The 19,040-nt window shown below is 42.1% G+C and overlaps 1 long non-coding RNA gene across 1 annotated transcript; it reads right to left on the reverse strand.

Annotated features, from left to right (window-relative positions):
* Positions 1 to 6,886: 6,886 nt before the first annotated feature.
* LOC140640455 (uncharacterized) lies at positions 6,887 to 8,714 on the reverse strand. The gene is made up of 3 exons (XR_012037181.1): positions 7,628 to 8,714; positions 7,228 to 7,374; positions 6,887 to 7,025 (listed from the first exon to the last, which is right to left on the reverse strand). It is a non-coding gene; the product is annotated as an uncharacterized lncRNA (long non-coding RNA).
* Between the last annotated feature and the right edge of the window lie 10,326 nt (positions 8,715 to 19,040).

Consider the following 19,040-nt stretch of genomic DNA (forward strand, 5'->3'; position numbering starts at 1 on the left):
ATTCTATCAACCATGATGTTAAAGCTATCAAACAACATAAGAGGAAGAAGAAAGGAGAAAGGTATTTCATAAATAATCTTCTCTTGTGAAGGTTGAAATATCAATATCCATAATGTCTGAAACTAATAAAATATATAGGTATATTATTTAAATGTGTGAAGTATTCACTTGAAGAAATAAAAATAATAATGTAGGTAACCAAAACCAGACTATATGGAAAGGACAGAGGGAAGCTAGTTGGAAGGAAATCAATAAACACTATCTGAAGAAATAAAAATTATGTATATTCTATAAATTTATAGCTATAACTACTGAAAGAAAAAGTGAGCTTCAAAGTACATACTGACCTTAAAATATCAGGCAAGGATTTGGCTGGTGCAGTCAGTTAAGCTGTCAACTCTTGATTTCAGCTCAGGTCATGAGATCAAGCCCCATGTCGGGCTCTGCACTGAGTGTGGAGCCTGCCTGAGATTCGCTCTCTCCCTCTCGCTCCCTCTGTCCTTCCCCCACCACAGGCATATGCTCTTTCTCTTAAAAGAAAAAAAGAGTCAGGCAAGGATAAATTCAAGGCAGAGAGATTTAAAGGAGATACTTATGATCATTTTTAATGAGTAAACACATCACAATGGACGCTCTTTAATATTTATACAACAATGAAAACAGCAGCAAAAGTACAGTCCAAAAATGTAGTAAAGGTAAGAAAAGACAGTAATATAATAATGTTACAACATTTTAATGCACCTGTCTCATCCTATAAGCATAATAATTTAAGTTAAAGTAAAATGAAAACAATAAATAAAAAATAAAAAAATAAAGTAAAATGAAATAAAGATGTGAATCTACAATAACCTCAAAATGAAAAGGTTTTAGAAAGTTAAAAACAATAAATAAAGTCAGGAGATGGACAATCTAAATAGCATAAGATAGAAATAACGTATGGATCTTTAATACATTATATACATAATTGCATGATATATAGAAATGATTTAAATACCTATATAACAGACAGGGTTCGAAGTTGCAACAACAGAAATTGTGTCTGGGTGATTAAGCACAAAAAGATGAGCACCATTTACAGAACCATGAGCTCCTCTGAGGAAGCACAGCAGGTGACATACCTGCAGAAACTTTCCCAAAATCCTTATTCCACAATGCCCCAATTTGGACTCTTCCCTCACTGCCACTTCAAATTCCACAAGCCGAAAAGCCCTTCCCATCTCAGAAATTTGAACCTGCTCCATTTGCTGGTTTTAAAACCCCTAGTCTGCTGAATTCAGCTTTTATCCTTCACATTTCTCAAGAAGCTCACTTCTAGCATCCCTGGGATGAGTCTGCTTGGTAGAGTCTGAGCCAGATGCCTGAGTTTTCACACAAAAGGAGCCTGGAGAGCTAATTTTAGGATTCACACAACTGGCAGGCTTGACTCAGAGAGCTTAGCAACCCCAAACATAGCAAAGGTGTCCTAAAATGTCTTGGTAGCCAGAGTACCAGGCAGACATCTGCCCCAGTGGACTACAAAGCCTATCCTTGGGAAAAGGGACCATGCCTTCTTTTTCAAGTCCCATAGAATGCATATTGAAAGAGTTCATAATCAATAGGCCACAAAGAAAACATCACTAAATGTTCTCAGATAGCTATAGCTCAGGTAGGTTCCAAACACAAAGTCATAGAAATTTTTAAAAGGGGGGGGGGAGCATGGAAAGGATTCCACCCAATCTGTAAATTAAGCAAGTAAAACACACATACACACAAATCTCCCCTTAAAAGAGGAAGTCTCCTTCATGGTAGATCATCTTTCTAACATAAAATTACAGTTAAACAAACACTATGTACCTAACTGGTATTCTATTGTTAAAGCCACATTCAAAAAAAAAAAAAAAAAAAAAGCCACATTCATCAGGAAATGTCTTTAAATAATTATAAAAATTTTACAGTACTAAGAAAACCGAATAAAAAATATAGGAAACATTCAACCAAAGAAGAAAGAGATCAATGCAAGAAATGGGAGAGGAATAAACCCAGACAAAAGGTAACCAGATCATAAAAACAAAGAGTGATGAATTCGAAACAGAAAATGGTAGGAAGGATAAATAAACCCAAGAATGTGCTTGACAGCAACAAAGAATTAAAAAAAAAAAAAACTTAGGTAAGCTTATCAAGAATAAAAACCTTTGAAAGTATAAATACCTAAATAAAAATTATTAAAAATTCAAAAAATAACCCCAAAAATGGAAAGTGAGAGATTAATTTGCTTAAAGCAAATAAACTTAAAATTCTTGATGAATTTGATTTTCTTGATTTTCTTGATTTTCTAAGAAATCAGAAATAAAGAAGTTGACCCTAGAAGGAGAGACTGTCTCATGGAAATGATGTCAAAGAAAAAGTAGACTTTTTTAGAAAGCTGGTGTTCTAAAAGAGATGGTGCTACAGGTGAGTTTCTTTGGATCTTTAAGGAATGGATTATTTCTACATGCTTGCCATTCCTCGGGTGTGTGGGGAAGAAAGAGAGGCTTCTAAATTCTTTTTGTGAAGCCAGCCTAATGTAGATTTTTAAACCTGACAGAGAGGATAAAATAAAACTACAGACCAATCTCACGTATGAATATTGATGGAAAATCCTAAATAAAATATTAGCAAATAGAATCTGGCAGCACATTAAACCGATTTGAAGATAGGACTCTAAGCACAAACTGAGCCCCCCTCTCCCTGCACCCGATCCATAGAAATGATAGTAAAGCTATTTTTAAAACAAACAAATAAATGCATGCACAGGAAAATAAAACAGGGTGCTCTCAGAATGCCAGAGCGGTGAGAACCCCCGACAGGAGATGCAGCTTCAACATGGAGGCTTGAACATGTTCCTTCCTGAGATGCCACTCAGATGACAGTGAAGTAATATTTTTTAAGGCATAAGCCCACAAGAACAAGGGAGGCATGTATTAGTTTTATTGCTGTGCAGCTAAGCCTCCAAGTCTCATGACTCAACACAAAAGAAGTTTATTTCTCAATCGTGAAAAGTGCTATCCACTCCCAGACCTTTAGGAACCAAGGCTAATGGGGGCTCAATGGAATCACGTGACCCCCCCCCCCCAGGTGGTCCCAGGCTTCAGCACCCAGTGAGCAAGGGGACGAGAGAGGGAGATGTGCTGTGAGCCAGCCGTGGAAGTGAGCACATCTCTGCCCACACTGGACTGCTGGTTACTCAACCCCAGCACCCCAGCACCCCAGCCACCTGCAGGGAAATCCGGAAACACATGTGCCCAGAGGTAAGTGTGTGAGTATCTGCTGAGTCCCCAGCACACTCCACCTTTCCGGTCAGCAAACACTGACCTCATGTTTCTTTGCATACCTAAAACATACTCAACCACACACCCAGGAAAGCAGCCCCAAATGCAGTGTGCCCTGTTGAATCACCACATTGAACCCAAAGTCCAGGGCGTACGGTTGGGGCTCAGTCTCCCTCATCATCAGGTTCAGATGTGAGAGGCTGCAGAGAGCCAGGAAGCACGCTAGGTCATGCAGCTGAGGCCCCAGAAAGGTGATGAAGCCATCTTAAAGCCATGACTCAGAGGAGGATAAGAACTGAGATTAGAAGTCCCCGTTCAAGAAGAGCTTACAGATTAAATTCTGAGCCACATGAGGAAAGCTTGCATCATAAGAGTTATATAAATACAACTAAGGGGAGGGAGATTCTGTTGTAAGGAAATGGAAATAAAATGTGCAATTGTGAAAAGACTCAAAATATGACAATGAAGTTAATTAATAAAGAAGTATCAAACCAGAAACCCTGAAATTAAAAATATAGGCTGTGACCCAGACTCAATATTTAAGCTGTACATGGGACACACTCAAAGATTGAGCCTCGTGAAAGAGAATAAGAGCCTGAGTAACTTAACCAGGATGCAGTCCAGAGAGATAAAAAGCTAGAAAACATTCATAAGGGATTTAAAATCCTTAGAGAAAAACTGAAGACAGGGCTGGCACTTGTTAGTTCTTCAGCAAATTCCTGAAGTGTAAGTGAAGGAGCCAAAATGTTCTGTTCACATGTAGGCCATCTCTGCCAGGCGGTGAGCCCTTGCAGAATAGAACCCACATCCTGGGCACATCTGCATCCCTGTCACCCCGGTGCACGCGATAGGGCATCACTGAGGTGTGTTGGGTTCATGAGAACTGGGACATGTGTTTATTTCTGGGGATTTAAATGCATACAGAGATGTCAAACCCGCAAATAGATAGCGTGGCCTCCTGGCCTCCCTGCTCCACAAGTAATATGTTGGCATTTGCAAAGAGCTACCCCCGTGCCGGGCAGTGTCCCGTACACTTTCACACGTTAGCTGACTGACTTATTTATTTATTTATTTATTTATTTATTTATTTATTTATTTAGTATTTTACCAAGGTAAGAACACTTAACACGAGAGCCACCTTCTTAACAGTTTGTTGTTGTTTTAAATGCACCATGCAGTACCTTTGTCCACACAGGCGCACAGCTGTGCAGCAGCAGCTCACTGATTATTTTAACAACCCCAAAAGGCAGAGCTAACATCATCCCCACCTTAGACATAAGAACAGCAAGGCACAGAGAAGTTGAATAAATTCCTCCTCGAGCAGAAGTTTAGAGCAGACTTTGAATTCAGATCCCTCCTGGGCAGGCTCTCGGGAGCACATCCACGTTGCCAAGCTGAGCTAACGAGCACCAAGAGGAGGATCGCTTCCTACATTCTGTTCACTTTAGAACGACAGTGTCCAATCCCTCTAGCCACATGTGATCTTCACGTTTAAGTTAATTACAACTGAATAGGTTTTTTAAAATCCAGTTCCTCAGTGACACCTACCACGTGTGCCTTCAATCGCCACACACACTAGTGGCCACCATACCAGACATCACAAATAGAGGACTTTGTCACAGAAAGTCTTCCCGGGCAGCGCTGCCTCAAAACATAGGTCCTTCAAGGGCAAAGATCGTATCACACATATGTCATAATTTTCCTGCTGGGGGGAAAGTGTCAGCTCAATACTTAGCACGGTAGAAACCCTTCATAAATACCACACATCCGCTCACAAGGCATGTCCTTATGTCCTAATGGCAGACCGGGGTAGCTCGTGGCGATCAGCAAGCACTCATATAAAGCAAATATCCACTGCTTGCCTAAGGAAAAGACTCCATCCTGTTGTACTACACAAAAAGCCAGAGTCCTTCATCTGCCCACTCTGCTCCTAATTGGGGATGTTTATTGTGTTCTTTTGTTCATATGGATTTTTCCTCAATAGATATATTTGACTATTTAGTAGTTCTGAACTTTCAAAACCCTGCAGAGAAAGCTTGAAGTCAGAATCTATTAAAGATGTTTGCAACATTCAAAGCAAAGTTTTCCAAGACTGTGATTTTATTTTCTTTAGGTTTTTTTTTTTTTTCAGTAGCTGTTTTCAAATCCCATAACATTCTGATGGATTTCCAGAAGCGTGTTAATCAAGACCTTCTGCTTCACTGGCAAAAGCCAGAGACAATTTCCACAGTCCACGCAAGTAACATATATGAAGGTCCTACTACATGCCTGCCCTGGGCGAGGCACTGGGGATTTAGAAGGTTCCTACAATGTCTCTGGTCTTGCGCTAGGAACTGGGCATCCAGAGGTGGTCCCTGGACATCCAGGGGCTCCCCAGCTTATGGAAAAGAGGGCATATAAACACTCATTCACTCCCTCATTTGTTCATTATACCAATATTTATCAGGGATCCACTCTATGCCAGGCACTGTGCTAGGCAGTGGGATACTGAGCAGCTCCAAACAGCTCAAATTCCTGCTTATGTGAGAACACAGTTCAAAAACAAACAATATATGAATATATAATATGTCGTATGTCAATAAATAATATTAAGCAAATAAAACAAGCTATGGCGACAGAGGGTAGTGGTCAAAGGCAGGATTTTCGACAGAGTGACAGCAGGAGCTCTCTGGCAGCGTGATGGGAATGTAGCGAGGGAGAGAGCCAGGAGGACATATGTGGGGATACGCAGGGAAGAGCTGGGGAAACCAACAGCCTGGAGGGTTAGGGGGGTTCGGCATGGGGTGTGGGAGGGATGGAAAGAGCAAGAAGAGGGAAGAACAGCAGGGCATGAGGTTGTGGATGCAATGAGGCAAAGTGAAAGAGGAGCTTAGGGGTTCTGGAATTCATTCTGAGGGTTCTGGGAAGAATTGTGACCTCATCACACTTTAGAGAAAGCTTTCTGAACAAAGACAGACACAAGCAGTCAGGGATGGAAACAAGGAGATTGGTTGGAAGACACCCGCAATCTCCTAAGGGAGGGGTGGCTGTGTCTCAGGCCAGGGTTGTGGGAGCCCCGTGGTTTCCTCGCTTCTGTGAAGTGGGAGAGGAGAGAGGAGGGAAAGGGAGCAGGATAAATCCAGGGCCAGGAGGGAGTGCTGGTAGGGAGTGCACAGGTGTCAGAGACACACACAGGGATGACATTTGATGAGGTTGTCTAGAGTCTCAGTGAACGAGAATTTTTGATGAACAACACACTTTTCTGTTATACACATGCCCTGTGTGATATTTGGGACATACTTACACTTAAAAAGTATTTGTTATTCATCTGAAATTCAAATTCAACAGGCTGTTCTGTGTTTTGTCCTACAATCTGACCAACCTAGGGCACAAGAGCAGGGCTGTTGGGCAAACCTAAGCTAGAAAAACAGGGAGGACTTGGCCATACGAGTAAGGAAGAAAGGAGCCCCAGGTAAAGAGAATCACCCACCCCTTCTCTGAATTTCTGTGAGAATTCCGGAGAGCAGGAGTCGATCATCTGAGGAAGGGGAACAGCAGCATACAACCCCCCTCCAGTGCCTCTAGAAATCAGGAGTCAAATCAAGAACCAAAGGTCTAGGAAGGCAGCTTTATTATAGTTTCAGAGCTTCCTCTCAAAATCTGCAGTGTGCGTACGGTTCACATTCATTGCTCACAGATGAGAGGTCAAGATGTCCATCGCCATTCTCTTCCAGTCTGCTTGCATAACTTGAACCAGAGCTTGAGACGTTAGAGGCTCATCAACAATTATGATCATTCATGCACATTCAGTGAGGGTCTACATTAAATGTCTCATTCAAGATCCCCTAGACCGGCCCAGCTTCAGACCTCCCCCATCTCCTCCTCCCACACTGCCCCTCCTCACCCCCGCCACTCCCAGAAAAGTGATAAGGGAAGAGTTTTGTTGAGCTGTACAAATTACCTGAACAAATGTGCAAGGAGAGAAATGCATGTTGTGATCCAGAGGACAATGAAGAAATCAGTCTGATGTGAAAAGAATACAGGAGAGAATTGGAGCCATTGAGCGCTGGGCTCCCACACGTCTGCTTCAATGGAAAGTTTGGAAGACCTTGGGATGGGAGAAATAGATAGAACAGCAGGGAGGAAAGCCAGAGAAAAATTCTGCTCTCCCGAGTCTATTCACAGAGGTAGCCAGGGGTGGGAATGAGAAAACACCCTGACTTCATGAGATTTTTATTAAGAAGCAGAAGAAGACGTTAAATAATGGCTTATTTGAGTGCACATCCTCGGCAGGGAAACAACCAATGATTGCAGAGAACTATATTATTACTTTGTGTTTGCTTATCTTTTTCTCTCCTTACCTGATAATCATCTGTAGCTCTATCTGTCTTTTTAAGGACATGTAAGAAAATAGAGAAGGTTACAGAGGACAGTCAAAGAATTGCATATTATTACCTGGCTTTCCAGAGCTGACTGTGCAATTGTTTGTTTTTGATGAGATAACAATGAAGATAGAATTGTTCAAAGCAAATGCTGCTCACATTTCATCAAGCCATACCTCACTGCCCCACTCTCACGTACAGCTGCCCCTCCCACCACCAAAGGCTCTCAGGGACACTAGAGCCACTGCCAATGGAGTGACTGGTGAGAGGTAAAATCCTTTCTTTTTTAGATCTCCATGCCCATTGGGACCAATGAAATTCCTGTATTATCGGGGTGGTGCTAATTTCTAGGTACCAGGTCCTTATATAGTTTCTCCAATAAGCCTTATTGTTGCAACTCTCCATTTCTTAGGTATGCAGACCCTTCCCAAAAAAACACCCTCCTACCTGCCCCCAAACCACCTGCACTCCTTAAACATCCTTCCTGCTCTGTGATGCTTTCCTCCATTGCCCCAAGTATATTTTGCCATTACAACCTTTGTTCCATGGATACAACACATTTCACCCTTCAAGTAAATGTTTCCACTTCTTTGTTTCCAAGTTTTCCTTCTCTGTGCATGAGCTCCATGGGGTAGGCATCATAGTCTCTGTATTTCTGGAGGCAGAGTTACCTCTCCTTGGATTTTTGTCCAATAAATAAATGATTGGAAAAAAATATATCAGAGTTTATGAGGAATAGAGGAAGAGTATTATTTTAGGAGTCCTCTACATGCTAGGTGACAGGCTTTCCATCTTATCCCTATGATGCTACTGGATGCCTTTACATTTGACTCGTGTTGATTCATTATGAGCCAGATTGTAGAGAGAAACCTGTACCATTGCTGTAATGAAGGGAACATCTCTGCACGAGATCAGCTCTCATATTGTCTTCAGTCTCATCTGGATGACAGTACAGCCTAGAATGAAAGACTGGGAGCTATGGAGTCCAGACACTCTGTATTCAAACACAGAGTTTGTGGTTTGCTACATTCCTGTGAACCTTGAAGAACTTTTAAATCTATGAGACTCAGGTTCTTTATCTACAAGAAGAGGAAAATGAATTATCAACTTTATAGGAGAGTAAGGTAACCTTTATAGGAGAGTAAGGTAACCTAATAACCTAACCTAATTATCAACTTTATAGGAGAGTAAGGTAACAGGTAGGCTTAGCACAGTACCTGCTGTAGCATCATTAAAATACTAGATGTTATAATTGGTGCCATCTTTTATTTTCATTTATGCATTCTCTATTGACTAATCATCTCTTCAGCAAACCAGCAGATCTAGCTTCATACTGCATGACTGTCATCACATGCAGAATGGTTTTCATAAACCCGTGAAAAGTTCTTGGGCTCTATCCAGAACCTCTTGCCCTAATCCCTGCCACACTTCATTGCCCAGACCGACTCCCTGCCTTCTAGGATCCCAATCTCACAACTCCTCTTCCATGGATGACTCTGCCCTTCTTAGATCTGATGACTTACCCACTGTCTGGCTTTGACTTTCTGGTTTCCAATCTTGGTCACAAGATTGGTTCAGCTGCTTCCTCATCTGCTATAATGGCCCCAAGCATTGCAAGCATTATATCTGCTCTAGTCCAGGCCCTGAGATCTTACACCAGAAGAGAAATTTAGAATAGATTTCTTATGCAATTCCTTTCTGATAAATGAGGAGGTACTGAGATAGAGAATGTCACAGCTTCTGCATTCCCTAGAAGTAAAACCATCTTTTATACACATATAAATATGGATAATCTTTTAGAATATAGATAATCTTCTTGAAGTGATCTGCCATAGTTTATTTATAGCTGGGTTAATGGGTGTGGGGGAGGTGGAATGTGGTATAGAGCAGACACTGGCTAGACACTGTTCCAGTTACTCACCTTTGTGTAACAAATGATTTCAAAACTCACTGGATTAAAACAACAATTTATTTAAAAATTAAAAATGAAATAAAACAACAATTTATTGTTTTTAGAACTCATGGTTCTGTGGGTCAAGAATTTGGAATATATTTACAATATACACAGAATATTATATATATAATATTATCATAATATCTCTTTAGGTTGGTCAAAGTCTTATCTCCAGAAATTGTAATTAGATTAGGGGGGAAAAAATTTTAACTTAGATGATACTAATTAACATGTAGGAATGGATTCTGAGGATTAGCAACAATGCCCATCACTGGTTAACGTGTATGTCAATAACTAGATTTGTACATCAGATTATGCAGAGTTGTTCCAGAAAGCAACCCTGCATTATTCAAGGAATCCAGAAAGAATAAGCAATGGAATTATGCTGATTTTTAAATATAATTTTCCAGCAGTTTAAGAAGAATAAGTTTTTCATTTAAAAAGCCAGCAGGATCAGCAGGCAACAAAGTTCTGTTTTAGTTGGAAATCAGTGGGTGGGAATATAAAGCCACTTTTTTTTCCTAAATGGAACTAGAGAAGCAGCAGATCTAACCAGTTGTAATCAGCCAAATTTCTTTTTTTTTAATAAATATATGAGTAAAATTTAGGGCTTTCTTTTTATATTATATTTTTTAATTCAACATAACGGTAGCAAATCACCTTTGCTAATCTCAGTTCCTTTCCCTGCATACAAATATTTATTTGGAAGAGATCAAAAGGAACTCATCTGAAATCCCATGAACCCTGGGAAATCAGGGATTTAGGACAAAATAGCCCATGGCCATTTGCATATGGAAGTAAAAAGGTATGACTATCTACTGGTATCTCACCTGTTTCCATTCCAGAGGGACCCAGGTTGGGTGATTGTGGGGCACGAGTTCCCTGGGCTGAGGCTGGGGAAGCTGTCAAGCCAAGGATGGGCAAAATGTGGTTGGTTTCAGTAAGTAGCAGAGAGTGGACTGATGCAGGGGTGAAGTAAAATCAGGGATCTGAGAAAGGTGACTGAGGCTCAGGACCAGATAAACAGTGTCACCCAGTGGCTGCAGGATAAGGACTGGAAAGGGTCATATTAACCTATGTCCTTCACTAGCCACCATCCTCGGGCCAATGACTAGACCAATTTCTTCATGTACAATATTAGGGCTTACAATGCCTACACATCGTTTATTTGACAATCCAGTGAGAAAAATACCTATGAATGGCTTGGTCGATTACCTGGCACATAGGGATGTCCAATAAATAATCTAAGAGGCAGGTCTGAAACTGGTCAATGAACCAATAGCTCAAGATCCAGCTAAATGCCCTGTCAGGGCAGAAGTCAGAAGCAAACTGGGAATATCTCTGGGGTGTTTCTAACACACTGTTGTTGGGGGGAGGGCACTGATTCGGGCAGTTGCTGTCACACCCAACAGAACAAGGGCATCAAACATGAAGGTGCCTTCATTTATGTCATAGGTCTCTTCCCCCTATAGCTTGTGGGCCTGTCCATTTTTGTGTATACGTGTCTGTGTGTGTGCGTGCATGTGTGTGCATGTGTGGGGCGTGAATGTGGCAGGGGAACAATTCAGCAAATTGTATCATAAATTCACTAAGGTGGCTGGCCTTGGAAACCCTGAAGTGAATCCTTTTGAGAAGGAAAGAATCTTCTGGTCTAGTAATTAATTGAAGCCTACTTTTTCTGCAGTGCACCTTTCACTGGGTGCTCATGTTTACGATGAGGTGGTAAAAAGCAAGTGGATGCTCACATCAGAATATGAGGATGAAGATTCTGGCTCTTTAATTTATTTAAGGCAAGTGCCTTAACCACCCCAAGGCTCAGCTTCCTCATTCCTGAATGGAGATTACATCAGCTCCTATATTCCCATGTTTTTATTAGGATCAAATTACTGTCTACCACCTTTCATAAAATTTGTCACCAAGTCCTGCAGATTCTACAGCTACCTGTGTGAGAAGCCATGCTTCTTCTCCTTCTCTCAGTGCTCCCATCCTGCACTTCAGGCTTTCACTCTTGCATGCTGTGCTTTTGGTGACAGTCCCCCCTCCCCCATGATTCCCCTTGCCGTCATCCGTGTTCCACCTGCAGGGAACCCAAACACCATCCAGAACTAGTGTGTAAGCCTTCTGCAGCTCCGCAAGGCCAGCCCTGACCTGGCACCATTTTGCTTATTGCCTCATCTCAGTGTCCCTCTAGAGGACCCCAAAAGCCAGGTACACAGATCTTCTCCCCCACCCCACCCCCATCCAAAGAGCCCAAGCTCTTTCTGGTTACTCACACAACACACTTTGCATTTCAAAAGATGAATTTAGGGATCCCTGGGTGGCACAGCGGTTTGGCGCCTGCCTTTGGCCCAGGGCGCGATCCTGGAGACCCGGGATCGAATCCCACGTCGGGCTCCCGGTGCATGGAGCCTGCTTCTCCCTCTGCCTGTGTCTCTGCCTCTCTCTCTCTCTGTGACTATCATAAATAAATAAAAATTTAAAAAAATTTAAAAATATTTTTAAAAAAAAGATGAATTTAAAAAATCATGCCAACCGCCCCCCACCCACCCACCCAGACAGCCCAGGACTAGCATCTTTTCTGGTTCTGTATTTCAATGTGTCTAGCTAAGTTTTGCACCTAGTGGGTGCATTAAACATGTACATTAAGTGATAAAGGAGAAAACTCAGGTCCCTCTAAAGGACAAACATTTTGGTGGAAATCCCAGATTTCTTGAGTTGAAACTTACTCATCCAAGAATCTCCCAGGGAGAGATAAGCAAGCCCTACTCCTTGAGTGGTCTATAATTAGACTATGACAAATAGGTTCAGAGCATGTCATAAAGAGTAATCTCTTTGTGAGCAGAAGTTCTCTTGTCCTTGAGGTACTTTCTGTGTCACTCTAATCTTATATTCTAAAATCTTGGATATATTTCTGTCAAATGTAGGCAACTCTTGATTTCCTTTGCCGTGGGTGGAAGTAGAGATGTGAGCAGTCCCAAACATCAGAAAAACCCACAATTATATATGTTCAGCTACCTGACAATTCAGTTATATTCAGCATGATCAGTATTACCTTCTTGAGCTCCTAACGTGCAAAGTGCAAAGCCACAAAAAGAAAAGAAGAAGAAGAAGGGGATGAGCAGATAGAAATGCAATAATTATCCAGCTTGACCAAACTATTGGGTGCTAGTGAATACTTGTGGAAAATGCTACTGCCAAGGTAAATTAGGGTGGGACAATAGAAAGTCTTGAATGCCAAATTGAAGAATGATGGATTACCACCTGGGTGTCCATGGGTCCCATCTCTCTAAACAGATAGTTACAGGCATCACACTTTTGCAATGTGACCTCTACTGTGTTATACCAATAAGACTCATGGCTTAAAAGAAATCATGTTCAGGTTTCCACTTTCTTTCTGTCCTGAGATGGAATGATCACACAACAGGTTCTTCCCAGCTCCATGGTCTGGAGAAAATACAAGCTTCTGAAGGAGTTGACCTTGGATCCTGGGTCCTGAAAAGCACTCCAAAACCTCCAGGGATAGAAGTCCAGGGGGTTATTTCAGTGCAGGAGTGAGTATCAGGAAGTTGTAGGTGCCTGGTTCAGTCAACAAACACAGGACTGATTGGGAAGAGACCTCAATTTGCAGCAACAGACATTGGCTCAAACTGTGGCTGCCAGTTTTTTGTTGTGTGGCTTCGGATGCATCATTAATTCTCTGTGCCTCTAATTACTCAACTATAAAATGAAGTAAAACAACATTCCTGGCTCAGTGGATATTTTTCCCCAATATAGTGTCTTAAAAGTACTTAATTCCTTTTTCCCAATGATCTATTGTTCAAAATTTTTTTAAAAAGGGTAAATCTGAACTCAATCTGAACTCTACCACCACAATTTCCACCACAGAGCATACAACAGTTGATCCGGGCTAGGGAACATCCATGGGGAGACAATCATGGTCCTGCTAAACCAGAATAACGGTGCACTACGAAGAGAGTTTTGCTTAACTCTGGTCTTACCACCTTACAGAGCAAATCAAGGCTGCTGCATGAGGGGAGCATCAGAGGGTTCTTTGAGGTTTGAGATCACAGGAATGATGCATGCACAGCTGCTTTGTAATCCACAGTCCTGTATGCTATAAATGACTGATCATCATTATTGTTCTCCAGAGTTTAGTCCCTGGGGAAGCATATGGCGATGGCCCCTCTTCCAATTTTCTCATCTATATATTTATGAATACTTGTTTACCTAAGCCCTATATATCGCTAGGTAGGATTGAAGTCAATTTAAAGCAAATACAGTGATGGCACGCTCAGAAAATAAAATGAAACTGAAAATAGGAGCAAGAAAGGAAAATGCTATTATTTGCAGTATGAGTTCATATAATTTCTGAGCCAAGAGCTCCTGGCAGTCAAGGCAAAGAGGATAACATGAGAAATCCCTTGCTTTTGTTATCAGAACAGAAGCTGGCCACTCTTTGGTGACTCTTTTCTTGATGCTAAACTCTGAGAGCAATGTTTCCAGGGATTCCATGGTCAGAGGTGAAGTCCAGGAGCCTCGAGGAGCCATTGGGCCTGGGAAGGGGAAGGGTACAGGCAGTAGGGAGAGATCTCTAGGGAAAGGAGAGCTCAGCATTGTGTTGAGGATGACCAGAAGCAGATCAGGAGAGAATGGCATTCTAGGAAGGGAACCTGTGGGTGCAGACACCAGAGGTGAGAGCACATGCTGCCTGCCTGCAGGGAAGGGACACGCTCAGTCACCATGGTCAGTGATTGAGTTCATTTGCACACGGGGATACCCATAAATGTTTCTCTGGTGGAAGAAGCCAAGGGCAATATGAATAAGCTGGTCAGAAAACAAAACCAAAGGACCAGTTAGCTCAGAAATTCCACCAGGCTAATGTGTCTGCCACTGCGATGAGTCTCTGTTGTTGAATAATGTAATGTTGACAAACTTGAAGTTAGAACACTCTTTGTCTTTCCCTTGCTACAAGCTTTGTCTAAATCATGCCAAGCAATATGGCTCTTTCTGGAATATCCTAGCACCTTAATACTTCCCCAGCAGGCATCAGTATCAGTAAACTCTGGAGGGGAGGTGACATAAGACTCCCTCCCAGGTGACAAATCCAGGCTGATTTTTTTTTAATTTAAATTCAATTTGCCAACATATAGTCCAACACCCAGTGCTCATCCCATCAAGTGCCCTTGTTCATGCGCATCACTCAGTCACCCCATCCCCTTACCCTCCTCCCCTTCTACAACCCTTTTTTCCCCCCAGAGTTAGAAGTCTCTCATGATTTGTCTTCCTCTCTAATTGACTTTTTGAGTAAAAGAAACTGAAAAACTCCCAAAGCACCTTGTTGATTAGCTAGTCCTGAGTCTCAGTAACTGAGTTTGGCCAACTTCCTTTTGCAACTTGATGGTGCCTCAGATTAATCCTTTGGTAGCTGAGTTAGTAATAGCTAATAGTTAAGAACCCAGTTGCTGTTCATTTAACAAACTAGGGAAGCTGGCTTCGGTTGCATACCAGATTATGTGGGCTCTAGGGATCTGAGTGACAACATCCTGGGCTCTCAGCTCCTCCCTGCCCTTTGTTCTCGCTCACCCCAGGTGGCTCTTTGCTCACTCAGCTCTCCCCCATCCCTTTTGCTCTTCTTTTCTCTCTTCCTGTCTCTGTTCTTCCTCTTCCCCCACCCAATCTCTCTAGAAACACTTAGAATATGTTCTTCACCCTCAATGTTTCAAATGTTACACTGGCATGTCTAGGAAGAGTTCATTTTTCACTCATTCTGCTCCTACCAGGAAAGCATGTTCAACCCAATTACTCACATATTCTTTCAGCCCTGGGGGAAAAAAATCACTGATTATGTTTTTGATAATTTATTCCCCATCTGTTTTTCCTTTTCTCTAAATAAATTGTATGTTGGGTGTGGTAGGCAGAATAATGGTCCTCCAAAGATGTTTACATCCTAATTCCCAGTACCCGTGACCCATAGCTGTCAGGTGCCAGCCAGTTAACACTGCAAACCAGTTCTCAAAAGAAGGGAACTGCCAAGAGGACGTGTATTTCGTGAGCAACTACTAGCTCCCCTGCAAGCCTTGCTGACTGTATCCTGTGCCGTTGCAGCACATGGCGACGGGTTGGTGCATCTCTAGGAGCCAGAACTCTGAATTTCATTTAGCATTTAATTAACTGGAATAGACCAAGGACTCCATGGCAGCCCCCTGATTGCAATCTGTGGATGGATGGGCATTTTTATCTGAAAATGATGACCGGCTTATCTTCTGTCGTGCAGCTATCACACGTGATATGTATCTCTCGTTATCCCAGCCAATCAAACACAGAAAGTTTATTAAGATTCTATCATCCGAAGTTATCACCAATGATAGGATTTTTCATCTGAATGTGCTTGTGTGCAATACCGTATTTTTTCTAAGAGATCCTCAGGAAGAATGAGAGAGTGCGACGAACCTATAGTCAATGACCAAGTCATTTAAGGACCGGGACCACCCAGTGAATTCTAGTAACCAGATCACTTAAAAAGAAGTTTGTAAATCCCTTAAAAAAAAAAAAAAGAACTGACATGGCTACAGAATAACATAAAGAAAGGAAAAAGTCAGAATGATCCTACAGTAAGAGGGGGAGAAAGCTATTCCTTAGGTGAGTACCTTTCCAGGTAAGTCATATGGTTCTATATTTTGCTACCAACGGGTTCTGCATTTGTACAAGCCATAGAGAAAGAGAAAAATGATCAACTCTGAGATTTTAGGGGCCCATGAAATGCATACAATCCCTTATTTATGAGAATCTAGTTTTTATTTAGATCATTTGTAAAGAGGAAATTCAGAGAAGAACCCACTCACTTGAACACTAGGGTATTAATTCCTACAATCAGCAAATGCCTCTTGAATTCTCACTTATGCTGGCCACCATGTCAGTGCTTGGTTTGCAGTGCTAACCCAAACTTAACCTGTTTTCTTAGTGTGGACAAGTCACTCTTTGTGACAAGGAGACAGTGAAACAATCACAGTAAAATGTGAGGGCACTTCCATGGAGGTATGTCCAACATCCACCAAAGACCCAAAGGGGAGGTGGATCTTCTAATCCTTGTGCAGTTGGGGAACTTTTTCATGGACAAGACAGAAGTTTAAAGAGAGACATTCATCTTCATCTAGGTGATGAGGGAGATGCTCAAGTGAAGGCAGGCCCTGAGATGAAAAACAATGATCTGTCAAGACTGAGGTCCATATGAGAGGATATTGGTAAGTTCTAGCCTGTCTTCCAGGCTGAAAGCTCCTTGGGACCACTTCTGGCTTTGGTCTCCAACATCACACTCGCAGCAGGGGTTCTGGCAAGCTGTGGATGCCAAGCAATTTTCTAATGAAAGAATGAAAGAAACAGAAGATGTGCTGAGAAAAGCTTTGGTGATCTGGAGATGTGATGGATGTTTTTGGTGGCCTGGACAACCAGCATCCTGTTTACCTTAAGATTTCACCTTAATAAATTAGGCAGGATTGTTTTCCTAAGGCTATTCAAAAGACCACACAGATGATCTTTTCAGTTTTCAGAGACCTCTGGAGTTTACAAAACCATTTTATAACCTTGATCTTAGTGATGCACATAAACATCTGGTAGGGGGAATAATAGTCTGGTGGGATATGAGGCTGAAGAAAAGACTAGGGGTAATAATTCTGCTGCAACTCCTTTCACACCACCTTGTTGTTAGGCTATATGTGTATCTTCCTCCCCACTTACACTGAGAGCCCTGAACTAGGGGCCAAGTCTGAATTTTCAAGGCAAATTCCAAAAATATTGGGTGGAATCCATTGTACCACCTGGGAACTGTATCAGCCTTGGGCAAATAAATAACTAAAACTCTGAATTTTAAATCATTCCTCAATCAAATGTGTAAAGAATGAGATTTGCCCACATGCAACTCAAAACAGTTTTAATCCAGTATTCCCAACTCAACGTGGCCAACCTCACTTTCTCAAAGGTTTCCATCACCCCACTTCATCCTTCAAAACTGTCCCTACTAATTTGGGAACAGCTTTGAAGGACTCTGTTCTCCCCATTTCCATTCATTTCCCCCTGTTACTAGGAAAGTAAGAGAGGCAAGGCTCCCAGAGGGCTCTCTACCTTCAGCCCTTCATATCTCTCCAGTGCCCCAGACTCCCATCATTTCTTCATCTTTTTTGTTGTCCTGACTTTTTATCTGGTTTGGGGACTTATGCCCTGGATTTTTCTACTCTTTATTTCTAGAGCCATGGGGGCCACTTGGAATGCTTCTGGCTCTGCTTTCTGGTTCCATAACTCTTTACTATTACCTCGACACCTCTGACAACAACCCCTCCTCGGAACTCATTAACGCAGTTTCCTGTTAATTCATTAGCACTCCAGAGCCCCAGCGATGATCTTTCTCTTCCTTCCGCGGTCTCTGCCCTTACAAATTTCATTTCTGAGGTTTCTCTCACATTCCGTTTATTGTGACATCATTTATGAAGTTCTCCCTCGACAGGAGAGGAGTCAAAAATAACTATATATCATTTTAAATTGCTCTGGTTGGTAACTCTACATTTTAAGAATATCAAGGAAAAAAGTGTCTAATGACAGGACTACAAGTGGATAAAGAGCTGACAGGGTAATTGCGTTACCAGATGCTCCCATACACCAGTTAGCTAGCTGCTTGCCTGGCCTATTTGAAGCAACGGGTGTCAGGTCAGTAATTAGGCTCTCGCAGACAAACTGGAAGTGCCATCTGATCTCCTCTGAACACCCCCATCACTCTCATTTATGCCAAGTTCAATATGAAACACACTGTCACCATCCTCTTCCTTGAAGGCTGCCAAAAGTTCCCAGGGACATCTCCCCCACCCTCACTCCCACACGAGTTAATGAAGTTAATGCTTCCCCCGCATGTCAGAGAACTTGTTCCCAGGATAGCACTACTTTGGTGCCCGTCAACAACAAAAACATCCAATAGCAACCTTGACTCTACTTTTTGATTCTTTTCTTCTGACTGTAGACTGGCTGACATTTTCACACTGAGGGCTTCTTTGTGTTAATTTCTTTGTTTGATTTCCTAACGTGGTCTACTCTTTAGAACAAAGCAAAAGGGCACAAGAACCTGGAGAACTGAATTTAGGTCCTGCAAGAGCCATTAAGTTGCTATGGGGCACTGGTTAGGATCTGATGCCAGCTGGATATGTCCACATTCATTGATCCGGGGTGGGGCCTTTGGGGAAAGAAAGGGAGTAGGGCTAGACTAAGTCATGGGACAGTGGAGTATGGGGAAGGTATCCTGTCCCCCCTTCTGGGTTAAGACTCATAAAAAACAACATTAACTGGTAATGGCCCAAGTAAGCCACCTCTTTTAAAGAGAGGGTATTGAACTATCTGAAGACAGTGAAGGTGAACAAGTCATCTTTGAAAGTGTTTGAGATCAGTCATCCCTGAAGA

The sequence above is a fragment of the Canis lupus genome, chromosome 9, assembly GCF_048164855.1.
Source record: "Canis lupus baileyi chromosome 9, mCanLup2.hap1, whole genome shotgun sequence".
In the NCBI taxonomy this organism is placed as follows: domain Eukaryota; kingdom Metazoa; phylum Chordata; class Mammalia; order Carnivora; family Canidae; genus Canis; species Canis lupus.